This window comes from Rhinolophus sinicus, linkage group LG12, assembly GCF_036562045.2.
Source record: "Rhinolophus sinicus isolate RSC01 linkage group LG12, ASM3656204v1, whole genome shotgun sequence".
Taxonomy (NCBI): Eukaryota; Metazoa; Chordata; class Mammalia; order Chiroptera; family Rhinolophidae; genus Rhinolophus; species Rhinolophus sinicus.
Genome location: NC_133761.1, coordinates 10146082 through 10166813, shown reverse-complemented (window position 1 = coordinate 10166813; position 20732 = coordinate 10146082). Strand labels below are relative to the sequence as shown.

Sequence of the window (20732 nt, the reverse complement as noted above, 5' to 3'; positions counted from 1 at the left end):
GAGCCACTGTCCTGATCAAACTCTATTATAGCTCAGTGACTTTACACATTTCCCCTGCTTCAAATGACACTTCCCTTCTCGTCTCTGTATGATTAATAGTTTCCTAGTGCTGCTATAATACGTTACCACAAACTGGGTGGCTCAAAACAACAAAAAAATGTATTCTCACAGTTGTGGCCACTAGAAGTCTGAAGGTAAGAACTGGCAGGGTGATTCCTTCTAAAAGCTCTAGGGGAGAATTCTTCCTGCTTCTCCAGCTTTTGGGGGCTCCTGGCATTCCTTGGTTTGTGGGTGCCTCACTCCAATTTCTCCCTCCATCTTCACAGGGCCTTCTCCTTTGTGTCAGTGTCTTCTCTTCTGTCTCATATGAGGACACTTGTCATTGGATGTAGGGCCCACCAAGAAAATCCCAGATGATCTTAAGACCCTTAACTTAGTCACATCTGTAGACTCTTTTTCCAAATGAGGTCACCTCCACAGGGTCCAGGATTTAAGATATAGGCACGTCTTCTTGGGGGTTGTCATTCAATGTACTGCAACTTCCCTACAGAATTCCTAACCACCTTTCAGCACCCATTCCAGAGTCTCCCTGCAGTGAAACTACCAGACTTCTTCAGACCACCAAGCCACATGGCACTTCCCCGTCTTTGGTACCAATGCTATTCTTACAGAGTTCTCTGTTATAGCGCTTACCACACTTGGTTGCATTTTTTTGTTTATCTGTCAGTCTTCCCTATAGGCTATGAGCTCCTTGACAGCAGAAACTCATTTTCTTTCCTTTGTGGTTCCAGAAGCTACCATGGTATAATCTCAATTAGTATTGAGTCAGATTATAAGATGGTGGGGCATTTGCATCTAGAGACTATCACATATGCAAGAGGAAGCAGTGAGTTAAACGTCTTGGAGAGAGACCTCAATGAGAATGAGTCAGATTTATAATGTCTTTTTATGCTCAGTACAGAACCTGCCTTCACTGGTTGAGAACTTTTTCTTTAGTTTACCTTCCCAGAAGAGGCCTAAATACCCTTAAAACCATCTCTCCATTTCCCAAATCCTACTTCACATACTGACTTAAGGTCTAAATGGAATCAGCAAAGGTCCCAGCAGGAAAACAGAGGAGTGAAATGAAGGCCCCCAGGAATTCTCAACGATGAACTAAGGAATGAATCTTCATTCACTCAGAGGTCTAAAGGAAGTCATTAATTATCACAATCTCAGTTTCCATACTTAAAAAATAGGGGGGGAAACCACAACATTTCCTCTTTTCTTAATTTAACTCTTAATGGCTTTTTAATCAAGCTATTTGACTATCTACTATGGGGTCCCCTATCACACAGCCAAGAAGTGTTAAAGCCAGGTCTTAAACCCAGGTCTGTCTAATTGCAGCCACTAAGCTGTATGGGTTATTTCCACTTCTGTGCAAGCAAACAGAGCAGCAAAGAAATCTGGTGGACAAGTGTCGTGCAGGGAGACCCTGCTCGCTGCGCCATTTGTCATGCGGGAGACCCTGCTCGCTGCGCCATGTGTCGTGCAGGGAGGCCTGCGGGGTCTCTGCTCCCGCTCCCCATACAAGAACGCAGGATATGGTGAGGCCGAAAAGGAACACCCACGGAGCCATAGGTAGGGGAGTCATACCACTATATTCTCTCTGGCGGCACTATACTCTCACTGGAGGCTGGATCCACACTGTCCGCAAACCGCCATCCACGCTTGCCAGCCCAGCCGCCATCTTCTTGCTAGGCCCCATTCTTTCTCTTCTCTCATTCTCTCCTCCTCGTAGCCACAGCAGTTATATTGTGGCCAATGGCTCACTGGTTACAGCTGACGGCCAACTAGCCACAGCTGATGGCCATGCAATCACAGTTGGCCATTTACTACCTGAGCCAGCACCTGTCCACGTGAGGCCGAGAGCCTGGAAACCACTCTCTGGGGCTCCGCCCCCACAACAAGGTAGCTGAAATACCTCCCAAGCAGACTAAGAAAGACGACTTGAACGGGACCATAGATTTGTAATAATGTATTATAAAGTATGTTTAAGGAACAATGAGTAAAGCAATACAGGAAATCATAAGACAATGTTCTCTTTAATCAATTCTTGGACTTGGCATTTCAAGTTTATGTCAAAATGTTTGCCTGTGTTCTCTTTTGGAGTATCCTGGGAACACTGGGATTTCTTGCTTCGAAGGGCATTACAATTTGATTCGTTTCTCACCATGTAAGTACGATATAGGCATGTTTCTCTGAGGTGAGTCTATGGAATTATATTCAATAAATATTGCTTTTAATTTACATAGTCTGAGTGGGCAAGTGGTATTATGGCAGAGCGGTGGGAGGCAAGGAGGGTCTACAGAGATATGTAATTTGATTTCAAGTTTGCTTTGCTATGTCAGTTTCAGTGTTTAGTCGGTCTAAATTTCAGGCTGTAATTGATAGAACCGCAGGTAGTCGAGGGATCATGTCTTATACGAACACAAAGGCATTAATAAGCAGGTAAGAGACAAGTCGGAAAACAAAGTCCACTGAGAACAACCTCAGACTCGGTCTGTTTTGGAAAATTCAAGTTGTTTGGTAAATCCCCTGATGATATGCTTTCAGTTTTAGGCTGGAAAATCCTCATAAAAAGTGAAACCAAATAAAAATCAACAGAACCATGGAATTTGGAAAAGGTGGGAAAGATTTACCGACTTCTCCAAGAAACACCCTACTGTTGTAAAATGCATTCTGAGATTGTCGTTGTATGTGAGGTATTTGAAGACATTATGTACAATTACATCTGAATAAAGATGTGCCTCCACTTCCGGGAAGAGTTTACAAGAACTTTTGCACATTCTAGTACTTTAAAATTGAGGTAATATTAATAAGATACGCTGTTTGCCAAGTTTTTACTAGGTGCCAGACCCTGTACTAGACTCTTCATAAACATTAACTATCTTTGTTTAATTTCTTAAAATAACTCACTGTTGTTACGATTTCTCTCCATTCATCTTGTCTCTAGAATACAGTATAGTCGCTTCTACCTTCTGTTTTGCTGACTCATTTCACACTTTCTTGCATTTATCTCTGGCTGCACATCTCACCTTTCATGTTTCATCTCAGTACCACCCCCTCCACACACACACACCTTGCTATTTATAGCTATAAACCTAGCACAGAACATAGTACCCAAGGCATGTGATTTATTTGTCGAATGGATGACCATTTGGATACCCTTGATCTTCAACACTCTTCTTTGGATGTAATGCCTAGCCTCCCTTCTCATGGCTTTAGGGAAGAGAAATTCTTGCTTTCTCCTCTCATGGACTAGTTCCACAAGCTCTGGGCCACCAGACAGCCCTTGGAAGTAATTGGTAGAGGCATCAATGGCTTTTTTTGGGAAACATAATCTGGAAAGAAACTATAGGATGGGAAGGAGGCCAAGAGGAATGCTAGGTGTTCACTGCAGGAGTCCAAAGGAGAGGTAATGCTGAGCCAGGGAGGATGCAAATGGCCAGTATTTTTCACTGTTGGTGCCGCTGCCACAGACATTAAGACCAGGAGGCAGGGCAGATGGAGGAAAGGCCAAAGAGACAGCCAGGGCAGGGTTCAATCTCAGGTTCCTAAATGCCAGCTGTGGGACCTGAGTTCAGTTATTCCTCCCAAGCCTCTCAGGGCTCATCTGTACACGGTGAGAGTCTTCTTTCAGAGGGTTGCTGATATAGCTTTAAATTAGACAGTATTGGTAAAGTACTTAGCACAAGACCTGAGCACATAGTAAGTACTTACTGTCATCAGCCCAGGAAATAGCTTCTACCTAACACGTTCTGAAACATGAAAGTACATAAGGTGCCTTGGCATTTATCTTCTAATGTAAACATTTACTGAGTACTTACTGTGTGCCTGGCACAGCATTAGGCATCAAAGCCTCAGCAGGGAATAAACCAATGTCCCTTAGTCTCATGGGAGGAGCCAACATTTTAGTTCAGGAGCTACAGACAAATATAATAATATTATTATTATTTACATATTTCATTACGTAATGATTAAGTCCTAACAATCAAGTAGCTTAAATGTAGAAATTAAAGGAGGAGAGTTTATTGAGTGATTGGTTGATTGATTGATTGATGTTTAAAAGAATTTTAAGAAGCATGGAAAGTGGCATTAATTTTAAAAATACAAAATTGCATGTAGACTAGGACTATAGAATCATAATGGAAAGCCAAGGGGGGAGAAATGATGCATAGCAATCATAAAAACATCAAGATACTATCCTTGAAGGATCTATTAAGCCCTTAAAATAGTTGTAATTTTCAAAATTCCTACAGTGACCATGCCAGCGTTTTGTTTTTTAATTTCCATTAAAATGCATGCCGTTTATAAATGTAGTTTTTGATTGGCAACATAAAATAGCTCAGCAGTATGAAAGGTAAGCAGTGAAAATTGAGTGTCTCTTTCATGTTGGACACCAGTCCCCTCCCCACAGACGATGGCGATTCTGGTGTGTCCGCCCAGATACATTCTACATATGTATTATCAGTATTTTTATTTTGAACCCCCTGAAACTTACAGCAAAGGTGCAAGTACAGAACGCAGATTTTTTTCCTACACCATTTGAGAGGTGCCAATCCAATGTCCCATCACCCCTGAATTTTTTAATGTGCATTTCATTTCTTATACATAGATTATTCTCTCTATAACCAAGTTGCAACCATCAAAATCAGAGTTAACCATGATACTTCACTGCCACCTAATCCTCAGACTCTATTCAAATTTCTGCAATTGTCCTAATAATGTCTTTATAGCCTAGAACCGTGGTGCATTTAGTTGTCACATCTGTTTGGCTTCCTTCAACCTGGAACAATTCTTCAGCCTCTCCTTGACTTTCATTAGGTCGACACTATCAAACATTACGGGCCAATGACTTTGTAGAGCCCCTCATTGTCCGTGTGTCTCATGTTCCATCATGACTAAGTTTAGCTTATGCATCTTCGGCAGGAATATTGTAGAAGCAATGTGTTTTTCTCATTGCATTTTGTCACGCAGGGTGTCATGCAGGGTCTCTGCTCCCACTCCCCACATAAGAACGCAGGACATGGTGAGGCCAAAAAGGAACACCCATGGAGCCACAGATAGGGGAGTCACACCACTATATTCTCGCTGGTGGCTGGGTGGGAGACACAGGAGGCAGGAGCCACACTATCCGCAACCTGCCGTCCACTTCTCTCTGCCAGCCAACCCCACTTGCTAGCTGCAATCCGCCATGCTAACTGCAATCCGTGCTTGCCAGCTCAGCCACCATCTTCTTGCTAGCCACCATTTTCTGCTAGCGTAGCCACAGCAGTTATATTAGTGGCCAATGGCTCACTGGTTACAGCTGACGGCCAACTAGCCACAGCTGATGGCCATCCAATCACAGTTGATGGCCATTTACTACCCAAGTGAGCACCTTTCCACGTGAGGCCGAGAGCCTGGAAACTGCACTCCTGGCTCTGTCCCCACACATCTTATCAGGAGGCACATGATATTGATTTATGCCTTTATTAGTGACGGTAACCTTGACTGGATAAAGGGGGTATTTGCCACGCTTCTCACTGTGAAGTTCTCTATTCCTCTCTGTTGTTAGTAATTATTTTGTGAAAAGGCTGTTTGAGCTAAGTGCATATGCCATTGTTCATCAAACTTTTATTCACTTACATAGGTATATACTTATGCTCTAATTTATTTATCCAAAAGCAAATGTTGGTATGTCACTCACTGCCCTTCAGTGTTCTCAGGGACTTGAAAATATGCATAGGCTCAGAAGAAACAAACATATGATGTAATTTTTATACCACACTGTAATTTTCATTTATTCACTTATTTATTCAACAAGTATGTAAGGAGCACTTCTTATGAGCCAGAAATAGACAGTTCACATGTATACAAATAACATTAGCAACAGTGTATGAAATTATATATGTGAAAATTACTTAACTTTAGTATATACTTATAATTAGTTATATTGTATTTAATACTTTATAATGCTCATATAATAGATGCATATGTGTATATTTATTTAATTTATTACAAATGGTTGTTAAGTGTTAAGCTAAAGTTGTAGCTAACACATAAGGGTCATGCAACACACATTATTACTAAGTGTGTTTTTTTTATTATGGCCATCCTACCAACAGGAAATTGAGATTCAAAGACTACAAGTGAATTTTCTAAAGTCAAGCTATCATTGGTGACTCAATTCAGTCTGTTTTATTTTAATGGTGTTATCAGTCAGCTTTTTATCTAAGGCTTATAAAGTCTATTTTATTTTAATGAAGTTATCAGTCAGCTTTTTAATCTAAGGCCTATGGGATTTAACATTGACCTAAATCCTAGCGCTGTCTAATTCTAAATTGCATGCCCTTTAATCTAGAAGTGGCCTTCAAGTCTCCGGTCTGGCCTGTCGTATAATTCTCATTCTCTCTCCCTCTCTTCTTTTCTTTATTTCCCCTCCTCCCCCTACTCTAGCAGCTTAGTTGATATTCAATTTAAGATATCAAAATCCCCAGAAATTTGAAGGCAGATTTCATGTCTGCAAATAAAAAAGCGTGGAGTTTGAAATGATGTAAGAGACAACTGGCAACTTGCACAGAAATTATAAGAAGACAAAAGCATCCAAAATGTGTCTGTACTAAAAGAGAAAACACTCTGAATTCAAGTTCGCCGTGTTTAAGGAGGACAATCATTGTCTGTCAAACATCCGTTTCCCATCATTAGCTTTTCTTTTGCTGTGACACAATTCAGCGGGTAGCCTACCATCAGGCACGAGTCAAGTGCCCAGAAAAAAATCCGTTGCATGAATGACCGTATATAGTTCAGGGGTTGGCAAAGTTTTTTCTGTAAAGACCAAAGTATAAAATATTTTAGTCTTTGTAGGACATACAGTGTCTCTCTGAATCACTCAGCTCTGCCACTGTAGCAAAACGCAACCATAGCCAACGTGAGGATGTGTCTGCAGAGGAAATCAAAGAAGGTCAATGCAAAAAGAATAGGTTCAGAGAGGTGGGCTTTGATGGGTGATGCATTTGGCTTTTAAAGGTCTTTGTAAGAACTTTTGACATTTCTCCCAAAGCGATGGGAAGCTACCCAAAGGTTTTAAGCATGTAGGTGACATAACTGGATTTGCATTTTAAAATAATAGTATGGCCTGCGTATGGAGAGCTGAATGGAGTAAAGCAAGGATGGACCCTGGGGTCTTTGAAAGACCTGAGAGCAGCTTGATCCAAGACAGTGGCAGTGAAGATGGAGAAAAGTAGGTAGATTCAAGACAATTTAGGAAGTTAAATTGATTGGACCTGGTGGTGGGTTAATTGTGGGGCGTCAAGAGGCCTCACAGGGTGCAAGTGTAGGTTTCTACTTGCACAATTAGATGGGGGTTGATGTCATTCACGGGGAGAGAAGACACTGAGGAGGATTGGCTGGGGGCGGGGTCTGAAGGTGGGAGTAGTTCTTAAGTTCAGATTTCAACATGTTTATCTGGGAAAGTGGAATGGCTGCTTTTGCCACATTCGAGACACTACATTAGTTAAGTAGGTATTAGTCTAGGATTCAGAGGTCCATTCTAGGCTAAAGATACGACTTTGGCAGTCATTGACGTGTAGTTGATTATGAACCCCAGATATTGAAAGGTGGCATTTCGTAGAGAAATAATATAAAGTGAGAAGAAAATACACACATGCTGTGCTTCTGCAAGTGGGGTACAAGAACCCCAGAGGAATGTCGTCTGTATCCAGGAATGCTCAAGAAAGGAAGGGAGATTTCAGGTCATAGAAAGAGCTAAAATTCATGGAGCACTAGTTCCATTTGAATCTTTGGAATGGAGAATGCTATGGAGTGTAACACAAAATTCACAAAGCTCATAAGACAAACAAAGATAATTAAGTAATGTGTTTGAAGCTGTTGCCTTGGCTAAAACCTCAGCTCCTCAACCCAGGGTGTGAGAAACAGCCAACAAAGTAGTTAGGTCATAATTAAAGCTGCTTATTAAATAGTAGTTCCCTTTCTTTCTGTTCCATGTGTGTAGTCACTGATTTAAAACTGACAGGGAAGAATGTCCTGCTTTTGCATGACACCTGCTTAGAGACTCCTACAGCAGAGTTAGCACACCTTAGTAGGTCAAAGAAGGGAGACTGGCTGCAACCCTATGCCCTAGAAAATAAAATTCTTATCCAAATGTTTCACAAGTGACAGGACTGTAATGTGTTAGTAAGTGAAAAGTTGCCCAGGCTTTTGCAACCTCAGACCATATTACTTCTTTAGAGGCACTAAGGAACAAATAACAAGGAATTCACACTTAATATTAGGGTCAGAGCTAACATGTACACAATCCCTCATCTGTGCCAAGTTCAGTTCTTACTGTGTTTCCCCGAAAATAAGGCCCAGCCGGACCATCAACTCTAATGCATCTTTTAGAGCAAAAATTAATATAAGACCCACTCTTATTTTACTATAATATAATATAATATAATATAATATAATATAATATAATATAATATAATACTGGGTCTTATTTTAATTTTTACTCCAAAAGATGCATTAGAGCTGATGGTCTGGCTAGGTCTTATTTTGGGGGAAACATGGTAGTTCTTCTCTGATATTAATGCACTTGCTCCTGTAACAGCCCTATGAAATTGGTGCTCTTATCTACATTTTTCAGATGAGAAAGCTGAGCCACAGGGAAGTTATGTCATCATCCAAGGCCACACTAATATGAGGTGTGATCAGACAATACAGTGAATGTTTAAATAAAAAAAATTATCACAGTAAAAGACACATTGCCATTAATACCCCTCAAAATACTCCCCTTCGCTTCGAACACACTTATCCCGTTGTTATCCACTTCTGAAGCAGTTCTGGAAGTCCTCTTTTGTGAATGCCTTTAGTTGCGCTGTCATGGCTGCCTCCATGTGCTGAATCATTTTGACTTTGGGAAAGAGCCGGAAGTTGCAAGGTGCCAGATCCGGTGAACAAGGTGGATGAGGACGCATTGTAATGTTTTTATTTGACAGAAATTATCTTACCAGAAGCAATGTGTGACATGGAGCATGGTCATGATGGAGGCTGTTTTACAACACACTTTAAGACACACCTCTCAACCATATCTCACACCCGACTAGCCTCACCAAACAAGTTGAAACTTAACACACACTGTTACTAAGGTTCGACATGCGACTTCCTGTATTCAAAATCCCTGCCTTTCCATTGGATGGCAGTTGGGGCAGCATTCACTGTACTTTTTGATGACAACAGAAAGGCTCCATGTCACACATCACTTCTGGTATATGGCAATTGCTGTCAAATAAAAACATTACAGTGTGTCCTCATCCACATCATTCACTGGAGCTGGCACTGTGTGACTTCAGGCTCTTCCCCAAAGCCAAAATGACCATGAAAGGTAAACGTTTTCAATCGATTCAGGACATCGAGGCAGCCACAACAGTTCAACTAAAGATACTAACAAAAGAGGACTTCCAGAACTGCCTCAGAAAGTGGCAAGAACAATGGGATAAGTGTGTTCGAAGTGAGAGGGAGTATTTTGAGGGGGATTAATGGCAATGTGCCTTTTACTGTAATCAATGTTTTTAAATTTAATCATTCACTGTATTTGTTGATCACACCTCGTATATGTCAGATCCAGGATTTGAACCCTGAAAGTCTGGTTCCACACTGTGTTCTCTTAACCAGGAGTCAAGCCCTGCAGGGTGACTCAGCGATAAATCAGCATCTCAGAATGAAAGAAGCGAGTGACAGCCATCAACCAGCTAAATGTCAGTGCTGGTGCCATCACTTAAGAATCCGTATTTAGGGTGAACATAGTTAAACCCCTCTTCATAGCCCTCTTCTCATATTCTCCCTGGTTATGATTCCACTGTGCCATGTCCAGTATCTACTCCACCACAGAAACTCACAAAGTAGGAACAAACAAAACATGGCTCTAGAAATCAAAGTCAATTAAGCAACTGGCATATCAAATAACTTGAGGCTCCCAGGGATGGTGGATATTATTCAGGGAAGGCGTGATGGAAAAAACTGAGGACTGCAGATACCACCTCTTGGTGTTATCAGAAAAAGCCTTTTATCAGAAGGAAACCAAAGCGTAATCAACATGCATTTCCAACATCCTGACAAGCAGCCACTGTATCAGATGAATGCTGTATAACTTAATTGTTTCTGCCACCTCCTGATACTTTGGCTCTGGGGTAATGTGGTACATTAACAGATCGTTGATGGATAACAAGAATCCTTTTTTTTTTTTTTTCTGCTGCCCAGTCTTTCATTTGAGGCTCTTCTCCCACCCAAATACACACACCAGCTCTCGCATACATAATTTTGATTCAAATCACATAAGCCTATAATTTCCAAAGGCAACGGCGGTGAAGAGCAAAGCCGCAGAGCCACCCCATACACGACGAGGTATTGAAAGGAGCAGAGGTGGACATCACAGGGATGCTCACCTGGGGACAGGTAACAAGTTCAAATTTGTGTCAGCCTATGCTTTCATGGGTCTGAATTAAAAGACAATAGGGAAGATGCGTCAGATCTGAAACTGATCTTATTCGGCCGTGGCCTTCCATTACAACAAAGTCAGTGCAGATAATGAGATGCAAACTCAAATGTGATGAATCAGTCTATAGCAATGAGGGAGCTCGCTGTCACTAGAGTTCAATTTGTCTGGGTTTGAATCTAGACCTTGGGCACATCAACCACTCTATGCCTCAGTTTCCTCACTTGAAAATAGGGATGCAGGGAAGTGAAGCACAAGGGGTGCAGAGGAACTTGTGATAGTCTGACACTGCAGTGGGGTAGCAAATATACACACACGTGTGTGTATGTGTGTGTGTGTGTTGGGGCTGGAAGGATCGGGGAGGCAAGACTATGGAGTCTAGGCAGGGATGTGATCTTAAAAATGTTGTTTTCAATGCTTATGACTTGAAAATGATCTACTAGATGATAGCACACTACCGATTCAAGCCATGAACAAATTTCAGTTGTGCCAAGATAACTGTCTTCTCAGTCTTCGGGATGGTTGGGGGAGACCTAGAAGAGCCACGGCCCATTGCAGGTCACCTCCAGCTGCAAGCATCTTTGTTCTGCGACCACAGCGAGCCGTGCCAATATTCGTGTTTTTTACTGATGCTTTGATGTAAAGTGTGGGAAGCACTGCAATAGGCAGAAAGGGCCCATGGGAGACATTGCGAAAGAGTGTCCCATTCAGGGAGGCTTATGTGACATGACGCACCTAAAGTGTTCAATTAGCACAGAGACTGGTTTATAGTAAGTGCTCAGTTAAGGTACATATGTAGCTGTATATGTGCTAAATTGAGAGAATATACACTGAAAAATATTTGCCATAGTTTCAGTCACAGAATTAAAATAAAGTAGATTAACAAACAATAGCTTATACAACCATTTTTATAGCATTTTATGTATGACACATTAATGACTTGCCCCTTTATGCCGTGTTTACTGTGCATATAGATTCAAGGAGCTCTCAGTCACTCCCCAACTGCTCGGGAGTGCTAGGCCTTCACTTTGAAATCCATCGCCCCAAAAACTGGTCAACCAATCAAGGCATCCTCACCGAATTCTTTCAGCACTGCGTCATTTCTTGCCTTCGGATAAGGGTTATGGAAGATGGGGAATTTAGAGACAAATCACGAATGGTCATTTTCCTTAAGAAGGTTACATTCTAGTAGGGAAATTAGATATATACATACATAGCTGTGATGCATGATAGAAAGTGGTAAATTCCATGAGACGGATTGAGAAAGACCTGCTAAAAGAATATAAAGAAAAACGCTATGAGAACAAAGCAACCTCAGCTATGTTTGGGAGGGTTAGAAAGGCTTCATGGGGCAAGTGTGATTAAGGCTTGCTCTGTCATTCGCAAGAGAGAGAACCCCAAAGGAAAGGGGCTTCCATCAAAAACAGACAGTGTGGATTTCTATAACGGATATTCCAGGGAGGGTGCAGCTTCAGGAAAAACTTGATCCAGGTATCACACAACTGGGACCAGAGCCTCTTTCTTTCTTTCTCAGTTTTGCTTCCTCTGTGATGGCTGTATTCTCAGACAAGTTCTCCCCTCATTCCTTTACCCTCCCAGGTTCAAGTCCAGTAGAACAGGGGAAAAAAAAAAACACAACTTTTTTTTTTTTTCCCCGGATGGGTCTCACAGCAGTCCTAGAACTACCTCAGATTTGACCAATTTGGTTAAATGTCCACTCCTTGGGCAGTTACTATGATGGCGGGGGGGGGGGGTATTGGTATTGAATGCTCTCCTTGATTTAGGAGTAATCGCATACTCTGCTTCTGAGCACATGAGCTGAGGTGGGGGTGGGGGGCAATTTCCAAACAGGGTTCTGTTTCAAGGGGAAAAAAAAGAGTATTATTTGCAAGATCGCCACTAAAATGAAACTATCTACCAAAGAGTTTGCTCTCTGATGTAGGTCTTACATGAGGTGAGAACTGCTGAGACCAGAATAGAGTGGAAGGAAGTAAAGAGAAGTCACTGGCACACTTAATGCTGTTACAGAATTTCTTCATAGTGCTCACAATGTGCCAAGCAGTTTTAACCGTCTTACCTACGTTAACTCATGAACTCCCTCTCGTGACTTTATGAAATACAGATCATCATCATGCCCATTTTACAGATGAGTTAACTAAAGCCAGAGGGGTTAAGTAACTTACCAAAGGCTTCACAACCTGTCTGGGGTGGAATGGATTTGTTCTAATCACTCAGACTGTACTGTCTGTGCTTTTAACCATTAGGCCATGCTACTGTTGTCACGTGACTGCATTGATGCATGAATGACCCAGGGACCCTGACTCTAGCCTGTGCTTCTAACCTTTCATTATGCTGGCCTCCCTGTGCCCTGATGTCCACAGACTGTTCTTCATTGTTTCTCCTTTTGTTGTTCGTTCTTGTGCATTGGTTTTGTTCTTAGTCCAAAACAGATATACCTTCCTTCTCATCATTTGAGATCCTGCTCTTCCTTTTTATTTTATTTTTTTCCAAAGAGTAGGTGCTTCTGAGTCCTGGGTGATTTTAGAGGTGAGCAATTGACTCTAGAGAGTATAAAAAGAGAAACAGTGTGGCCAATATTCGACTCCCCTCTTCAATGGGTTATTACTTGAAGATAAGGCTGGATCCATGAGGAAAAACCCTCTATAAAAACACTGGATTGTGATCACACTTTGAGTCAATGAAATGCATTTCTCATTTGTTATAATCACTTCAGGACTTTCTGTTCATCGTCTGTACCTGACAAAGGTAGAAATATAAAGAGAAAGGCAAAAGGAGAGAGCAGAAGTAATGAAGAAGAAATAAAAGAGTGTGTAATGTACTCCTGCAAGGGCTCGTCTTTAAATTTAGTGGTAGAAACACAGGCACCAGCATTCAAAGCGGTAGCAACTGACTCGGAATGATTTGATCCACGGGCTCAACTAAGAGCTTTGCCACAGGGAAGCCGTGTGCATAAGTGGTGGCTGTACAGCCATGATTTGAATTGTTGTTCCCCTCTGGGAGCCCAAACAGTTTTAAAGAGAAACTGCCGTTGCTGATTTTGCTTTCCATCAACTTACAGCATAGAGGCAATTGCTTCTTTAAAAATTATATCTAAATAACACGTCAAGATGATACATGCTTGTAAAGGAATGCTTGTAGAATGTTCAACACAGCTCTTTCTGGCACAATTCAACGGCGATTTTCAATTTCCTTTGAAAGAGAATATGCAGTATGCAAAGGGAAACCCACAGTCTATCTACAGAGATGAGAAGTGTGCTGCCAGATCGAAGCAATGTTTTTAGTTATGGTTGTAGTATATTAATGTGGATGTTTAGGGGTGGATTACTTTTTCTGTAGTTCACTGAACTCAATGTTAGGATATGCAATTCTTTTTCCCTTTGGGCTCTACATGCATTATCAGAATGGAGACAGTGAGAGCAAAGCAAAAAGCAAGCAAACAGGGTTAATTTTTAAAAAAGAAAGTGATGGGAAAGTACAAGCTCTAAGCTGTAGTTTTGGTGCTACGTAATCAATGAGCTATTTGAGCTTAGATAAGAGACCATTTTTCCAGCTCTCATTTTTATAATTTACAAACAATAAAAACTAGCTCTATTGCTGTAGACATTTGATGAAATAGCACGTATATAGATTTATCAGCTATATCACCTTGAGGAAATTACCTTCTTCATTTTGACAAATATTTATTGAACGCTTACCATGTGCCAGGACTGGGCTTGGCGTCAGGGATACAGTAGTGAACAAAGAAATACTTACTAGGTTCTCCTGCTGTGCGTATAGTCTTCTTACCGCGAAAAACCTTAAACAACTGATCCTGCTAAGAAAGGTATAATTACATGCTGAGCTCAGGGCTTGGCAGGAAAGGGACATGGTCCTCTAAAGCATGACCATAGATACGGACTGGCACTGGAACATCAGGGAAAGCTTGCCTGAGAAGCCAGCCTTGAGCTGAGATCTGAAGGAGATAACAAAATGAAAGAGGGACTGGATGTCCAGCCTGCAGAAACAGCATGTGCAAATGGCCTGAGGCCTCAGAGAATGCCGACTTTAGTAAACTAAAGACGGGGGAGGCTGGAGCAAGAGTGTGAGTTGGAGCACATTTCCAGAGCAAAAGGGGGAGGAAAGCCAAGCCAGAATCAAAAGGCAGCCGGCCAGAGTTTTGGTTTCCTTCCCAGTGACAGTAAGAACCTTAACTTCTTCACTTAAAATGGGGGGCAGGGGAGAGGTGAAGACTTAATGAGCTTGATTATACATGGAAATCACACAGCACTGAGCCAGGATACAGTAACTTGCAAAAAACACTGATCTCAGCCCATGGTCTGAACTATAAAAGGCATCCACTGTTAGTCCCACTTTTCAGCATTCGGTCCTTATTTAATGAACGTTAACAAAATCTGGTTCATTTCCACATGAAATATTTTCCTTCTTTATAGCTGAATATCAAATAGGAGATTAATACTAGTATCATAGTATTGGATCCTTGTATTCTATGGATGACTTGCCAAAAGAAAGCTTACCTCTATTCCTTATGTAAAACACATAAAAAAGTACAAAAATCATTGGTATACAGCTGGATGAATTTTCACAAAGTGTACACATATATTTAACCACCACCCAGATCAAGTAAGAGTACAACACCAGTACCTAAAGCCCTCCCCATGCCCCCTTCCCATCAGCCCTGCTTCCTTCCCGGTGGTAACCACTATACTGACTTTGGCTACTGCTGATTCATTTTGCCTTTTTGGGAATTTTATGAGTAAACTCATGCAGTAGGTATTCTTTTTGATCTAATTTTTTGCTCAACTATATTTGTAAGCTTTTCCTAGATTGTTGCATGTGGCAGACATAGAATTTATCTGTTCTAGTGTTGAAAAACATTTGAGAGCATTGAATAAATATTTTTGAATGTGCAAACTAATAAACTTCCCTAAGACTCCGTTTCCTCATCTGTAAAACAAGTTCAATAATACAATCAATATTTATTCCATAAGATTGCTGTGAGGATTAAATGGGACAACGCATACAGAAAGTCTATTTGGGGACTTACAATAAGTGCTCATTAAGTGGAATCTATTTATAATTATTTCAGGAGTCCCTATCAAAAGGATTTAGACAATAGGGGAATTATTATAAGTAGAAATACTGCCTTAATCAAAAATGTCTAGAATAAGGTTCTAGAATCATGAAGGAATCGAACCAAAAGAAATATTTGCCGTCTATCACAATGCTATACTTGGAAGCTTGGATTTCGCCCATCCCAGTACCATGTTCTGGACAAACAATGAAGCAATTACACGGATGCTTAAGCATCTTCATTGCTTTGGGTCTTTCATGCTCTCATCCTGGCTTTGCAGCTCTGCTGTCCTGTTCTACCCGGCCCTCTACCCTTGGCATTGTCACCTGGTTTCTGCAACACACTTGCTCTTTGGGTTGGCTAACCCTCCTTGACTTGTACAGATTGACATTTGCCGGTTTTTATGCCTAAAACTACATTTGACCTACCCTGAAAGTTCCTTCTACTCCTGGTCACATTGTCTAGGGTCCTTTGCCCTAATTCAAGCCCAGCATATCTAAAACTCTGAAGAGAATTCAGACATTGTGCTGACTACATGTGGGGCACTCAGTCTATAGACATTGATTGGCATCTTGGCTGTCGATTAGAATCATGGTTAACAGGAATCGGTGAAAACCTAATAATAGATTCATACACCAAGGTCATGGGAGTGGCCTTTAGGAAATGGTTTGCTTGGTGTATCATTGATTACAGAGAAAATTGTAACAGCCCCAGGATAACTGTGGAGGGCTAATTCAATTCACGCAATGTTGTCACATTTCTGACTCCTCTGTTTGTGAACCACACTCAATCAAAAGTCTTTCTGCCATAGATGCGATGCCAACAAGATCTCTGAGTCTGACACAGAGCTCTCCTGTGGCTATAGTGAATTCAACTACCTGGTGGCTATGTTGGCTGAAATGACATCCAGACGTGTGAACCTTAACTTGTCCAAGGTACAGTTTATTATCATGTCCTAAGCATTTTGCTTGTATTCGCCAACTCTAGTCAGAATCCAGGGTATTGTCTTTGATACCTCCCAACAGCCCTCACCCACCACATCCGATCAATAACCAAAACCTGTCCATCCTATCAACTAAATAGTCTCTTTAACATCTGCCTACTTCTCTTCATTCCCACTCAGTTTTCTTAGAATGCCTAATTTCTAGTCCATCATAACACATAAGACTTCCAATTCCCTTGGCTGGTTTTTCACTTGACATCTCCACCCCCACCCCTGCATTCTCCATCCTGCAGTCAAAGAGATCTTCTTAAATTTCATACCTGATCGTGTCACTTCCCTGTTGAAAATCCTGCCACAGTTTCTTCTTGTCATTTGGATGAATTGAAGCTGACTGTTTAGCATGGACCATGAGTTATTTCATGATTTGTCCCTGGGAGTTCACCACTTGGAAACTTCTCCTCTCCAGCCCTTCTGAAATAGTTGCTGTTCCAAGCACATGTCATTTTCACACTCATCTGTGGACCTTTTCTTGGAACATTCTTCCCCTCATTCCACCTTCTCCAGGAGAGTCCTAACTACCATCAGGTTTCCACTTCAATAATAGCCCCTCCAGGAGAGGGCTACGGGTCCGTTGCTTCCCCAATGCTCTATGCTTACTCCATCTAGCCAATCGTGGATTTTGCTGAAATTACTGGTTGACCTGTTTTATCTCTTCCTCAACTATAACTGGGTAAGAGCAGAGATAGTCTATTCTTGTTTTCATTTTATCACCAGAATTAAGCACAACACATGGCAGAGTACCAGCTCAAAACATATTTGTTGAATAAATCAGTAAATGCATTAAAAGTTAACCAAAGATGTGCTTATAGGAAAGTATCCGTCAGCTGCCAATTTTGGATGGCAGTGTACTCCATATCAAACCGAAAGCATCTCAGCATATTGTGAAAATATATACTTACTCAAACTTGTCCTGAAGAGACAGATAATCTGGCAAATGCCAGACGCTAATGGGGAGCATTGAAGTAAACACCACATTCCAAGCCAGTCATGTTTTCCCTCATGTACTGTGATGGCATCACTGACCCGATATCATTCATTTTATTCTTTCCACAGACATTTACTATTTTCAGCCAAAAAATCCAAAGACCATAAAATTTGAGTCTGTTCCCACTATTTAAGATGAGTATACATATTCTTGCTCTCAGTGTCTAGGGACTTACAGATTTCTCGGTTGGAGAATAAGGTAGCTACAATGTCGGAAGAAAACGTGTTAAATTTGGAATCAAATACACGGGTTTTGCCATTTATCAGCGGAAGGACATGCTATCAATTCTATCACCAAAAACATCTTTAAATCCTTTTACTTCTCTCATCTTTCTGTTAATGTCCAAGCCCGGGCTACCATTTTTTATCACGTAGTCTCCTCATTGGCCTCAGTGTCCCCAGTGTTGTTGTACCCAGTGCCATTCTCCAAGCTTCAAATAGCCAGGATGATCTTTTCAGAGGACACATTTGATCATGAGATCACTCTGCTTAAAACCCTTCGGAGGTTTCCCATTGGTTTCAGGATACAGTTCAAACCCCTTATCATTGCTTAGAAGGGTTTACGTGATTTGGCCCCTGTCCACCTTTTCCCTTCCATCTAAGACCACATTTCCTCTCGCTCTCCTTGTTTTTTTTTGAGGGGGAGGGTATGGGGGAATCTTTATATGAGCGATGCTCAGAGCTATTCATAGCCCCTGTTGTTTGTGACTAGTCCACACTCCTAGTTATGTGGTCCTCTGCCTTCCACCAACCCTGACGTGGAGCTCCCACTGCTCTCTGCGCAAGCTCCACGCTCTAGGAATGTGGAAAATTGTAGAGTGCACAGCTCCCCAGGGAGACAGACCTGTTTTCAATACCTAAGTGCATGAGTATTTAAAAAATAATAATAAAAAGAAGGTGAATAAAGATGATCACTACTTGTTATACGTGCAGGTACTATACCAGATTGGTTTTCATATGTCACCACTTTTAGGTTTCAAAACAACCAGCCATACAACGATTCCCATTTTATACATAGAAATCAATGTGTAAAGAGGATAAGGGTCTTTCGCAAGTCATCCGGTGAACTAAGAGAAGTAGGGATTTAAGCCAGTCTGATGACTTCAGAGCCAGATCAACTTCTGTCACACACGTATACATCATATACAGGGGGAAAGGTGTAATAAATACTTAGTGTGCTGCCTAACGCATATTAACATTTTACTATAAATAATTGTTCCTGGTATTGCTCCATTGTAGGAGGGACCAATCCTATCTCCTCCGTCTGACCACCTTGTTTTCTGTCCTTCGATGTTAGGCTCAGGCATAGCGTTTCTCAACCCCTACCCTGGACCACTTCTTACTGTCTCCATCATTCGTTTTGGCTTTTCCCCCCACTCACTGTGCAGGATCGTAAACACCTGGAGGGCACTGGTTGCTTTTCATGGTTTTCTGGCGTCTCTCTCAGCACATCACAGAGTGAAATGTAATTGCAGGCCACTCAATAAGTGATTGCTGGATGGATGCATTAAACCTCATAATCAATCTTCTGACCCTGAACTCATTAGTACATACTCTAAAGAGCTGAGATATCTTGAGTTAAATTAAGCACAAGGAAAATAAAATGGAGTTTCTGTTTTTCAAGAAAGAAGAGCTTTGTGAGCCCAATCAATGGTTGTTAACTGGGGGAGATTCCCCCCAGGAGCTATTTGGCAATGTCTGGAGACATTTTGGGGGTGTAACTGTTAGTAGTGGGTAGAGATGTTGCTACCCACCCTGCAATGCACAGGACCGTCTCCCACCCCAAAGAATTATCCAGCCCCAGATACTGGAAAACAATGCTGAGACTGAGAACGCCTGAGTTAGATGAGGCTATCAAAAGAGCATTCCACTTCCATAGAATTTATTACGCAGTTTATAAATATGTACTATGCATGCTTACTATATGTGATGTTAGGTTCTGTGTCAATGGATAAAGAGCAGAACAAAATCTCTATGGCTAAAGACTTTTAAATCAAAACTTCAAAGATCCTGGAAAAACTGATGTATAGTTAAACCTCACTAATTCAAAATAACTTGAGGGAAATCCATTGCTGACTTCGCAATTGATGGAAGAGCAGCCAGGCTTATTATTTGACAAACGATACAATAATTCATTGTGGCAACTAACAAACGATGCTTATAGATTCTTAAAATGGCTTTTGTGAATTGATAAAAATCATCTGTAACTGACGTGTTTATAGTCAAAGGAGTGATAAAGATGTTTTGAAAATAACTTGAAAGCTATTTATAATAACCTAACACTTCCTGTCTCACACCTTTACAATCTCAACTAAGACTTGCAAACTGTGCATCAAATAGCACAAATTCTAACTAGCAAATATTTGATGACAAGATCCCAATCACATAATTCTTCCACTAAAATATATTTAATACATACACACACACACACACACACACACACACACACACAAATCATAGCGGCCAGATTTTTGTACAGAATCTAAGAACAGGGTTATGAATGAAACAAAAAATGGCTCTAAGGAAGCACAGGATAGTAAAAGCAGAGATTATATTTGGTGTATAATTTATGTACCTGTAGGGAAGAAATTTTTATTTTTATATATTTTTTTATTAGTTTCAGGTGCACAAAACAAAGTAATAGTTAGATGTTTATCATTTATATCCCTCACACTGTGTCAACCCCCTCCCCCCATCTACTACCCCTCTGACATCACATACAGCCATTACATTTCCACTGTCTCTATTCCTAATGCTGTACTCTGCTTCATATATATATATATATATATATATATATATATATATATATATATATAATTATAGTTGACATTCATTACTGTTCAGCTTCAGCTTCAGGTGTACAGTGCAGTGATCAGGCATCTACACCATCTCTTAAGTGGTCTCCCTAACGAGACAAGTGTCCATCAGATACCCTACAAAATCTTTACATTATTGATTACATTCCAGGAAGAAATTTTTATATCAATTTTGCTACTATATTTTAATACACTATTTTTTAAGCAGTTTTAAGTTCACAGCAAAATGCAGCAGAAGGTAGAGATTTACCATTCACCCCCTAACCCCATATATGCACAAACTACCCTATTATCAACATCCCACATTTATTATAATTGATG

At 41.0% G+C, this 20732-nt stretch overlaps 1 long non-coding RNA gene across 2 annotated transcripts in view; it reads right to left on the bottom strand.

Moving 5' to 3' along the window:
* Positions 1 to 6054: 6054 nt before the first annotated feature.
* LOC141567833 (uncharacterized) overlaps positions 6055 to 20732 on the bottom strand; it is a 31393-nt gene continuing 16715 nt past the window's right edge. The window contains exon 4 of one of the 2 annotated variants that reach the window (XR_012490695.1): positions 6055 to 6849. This is a non-coding gene — a long non-coding RNA (uncharacterized LOC141567833). Of the gene's footprint in view, positions 6850 to 12327; positions 13274 to 20732 lie in introns of those variants that run through there. The other variant, XR_012490696.1, reaches the window with a different exon arrangement.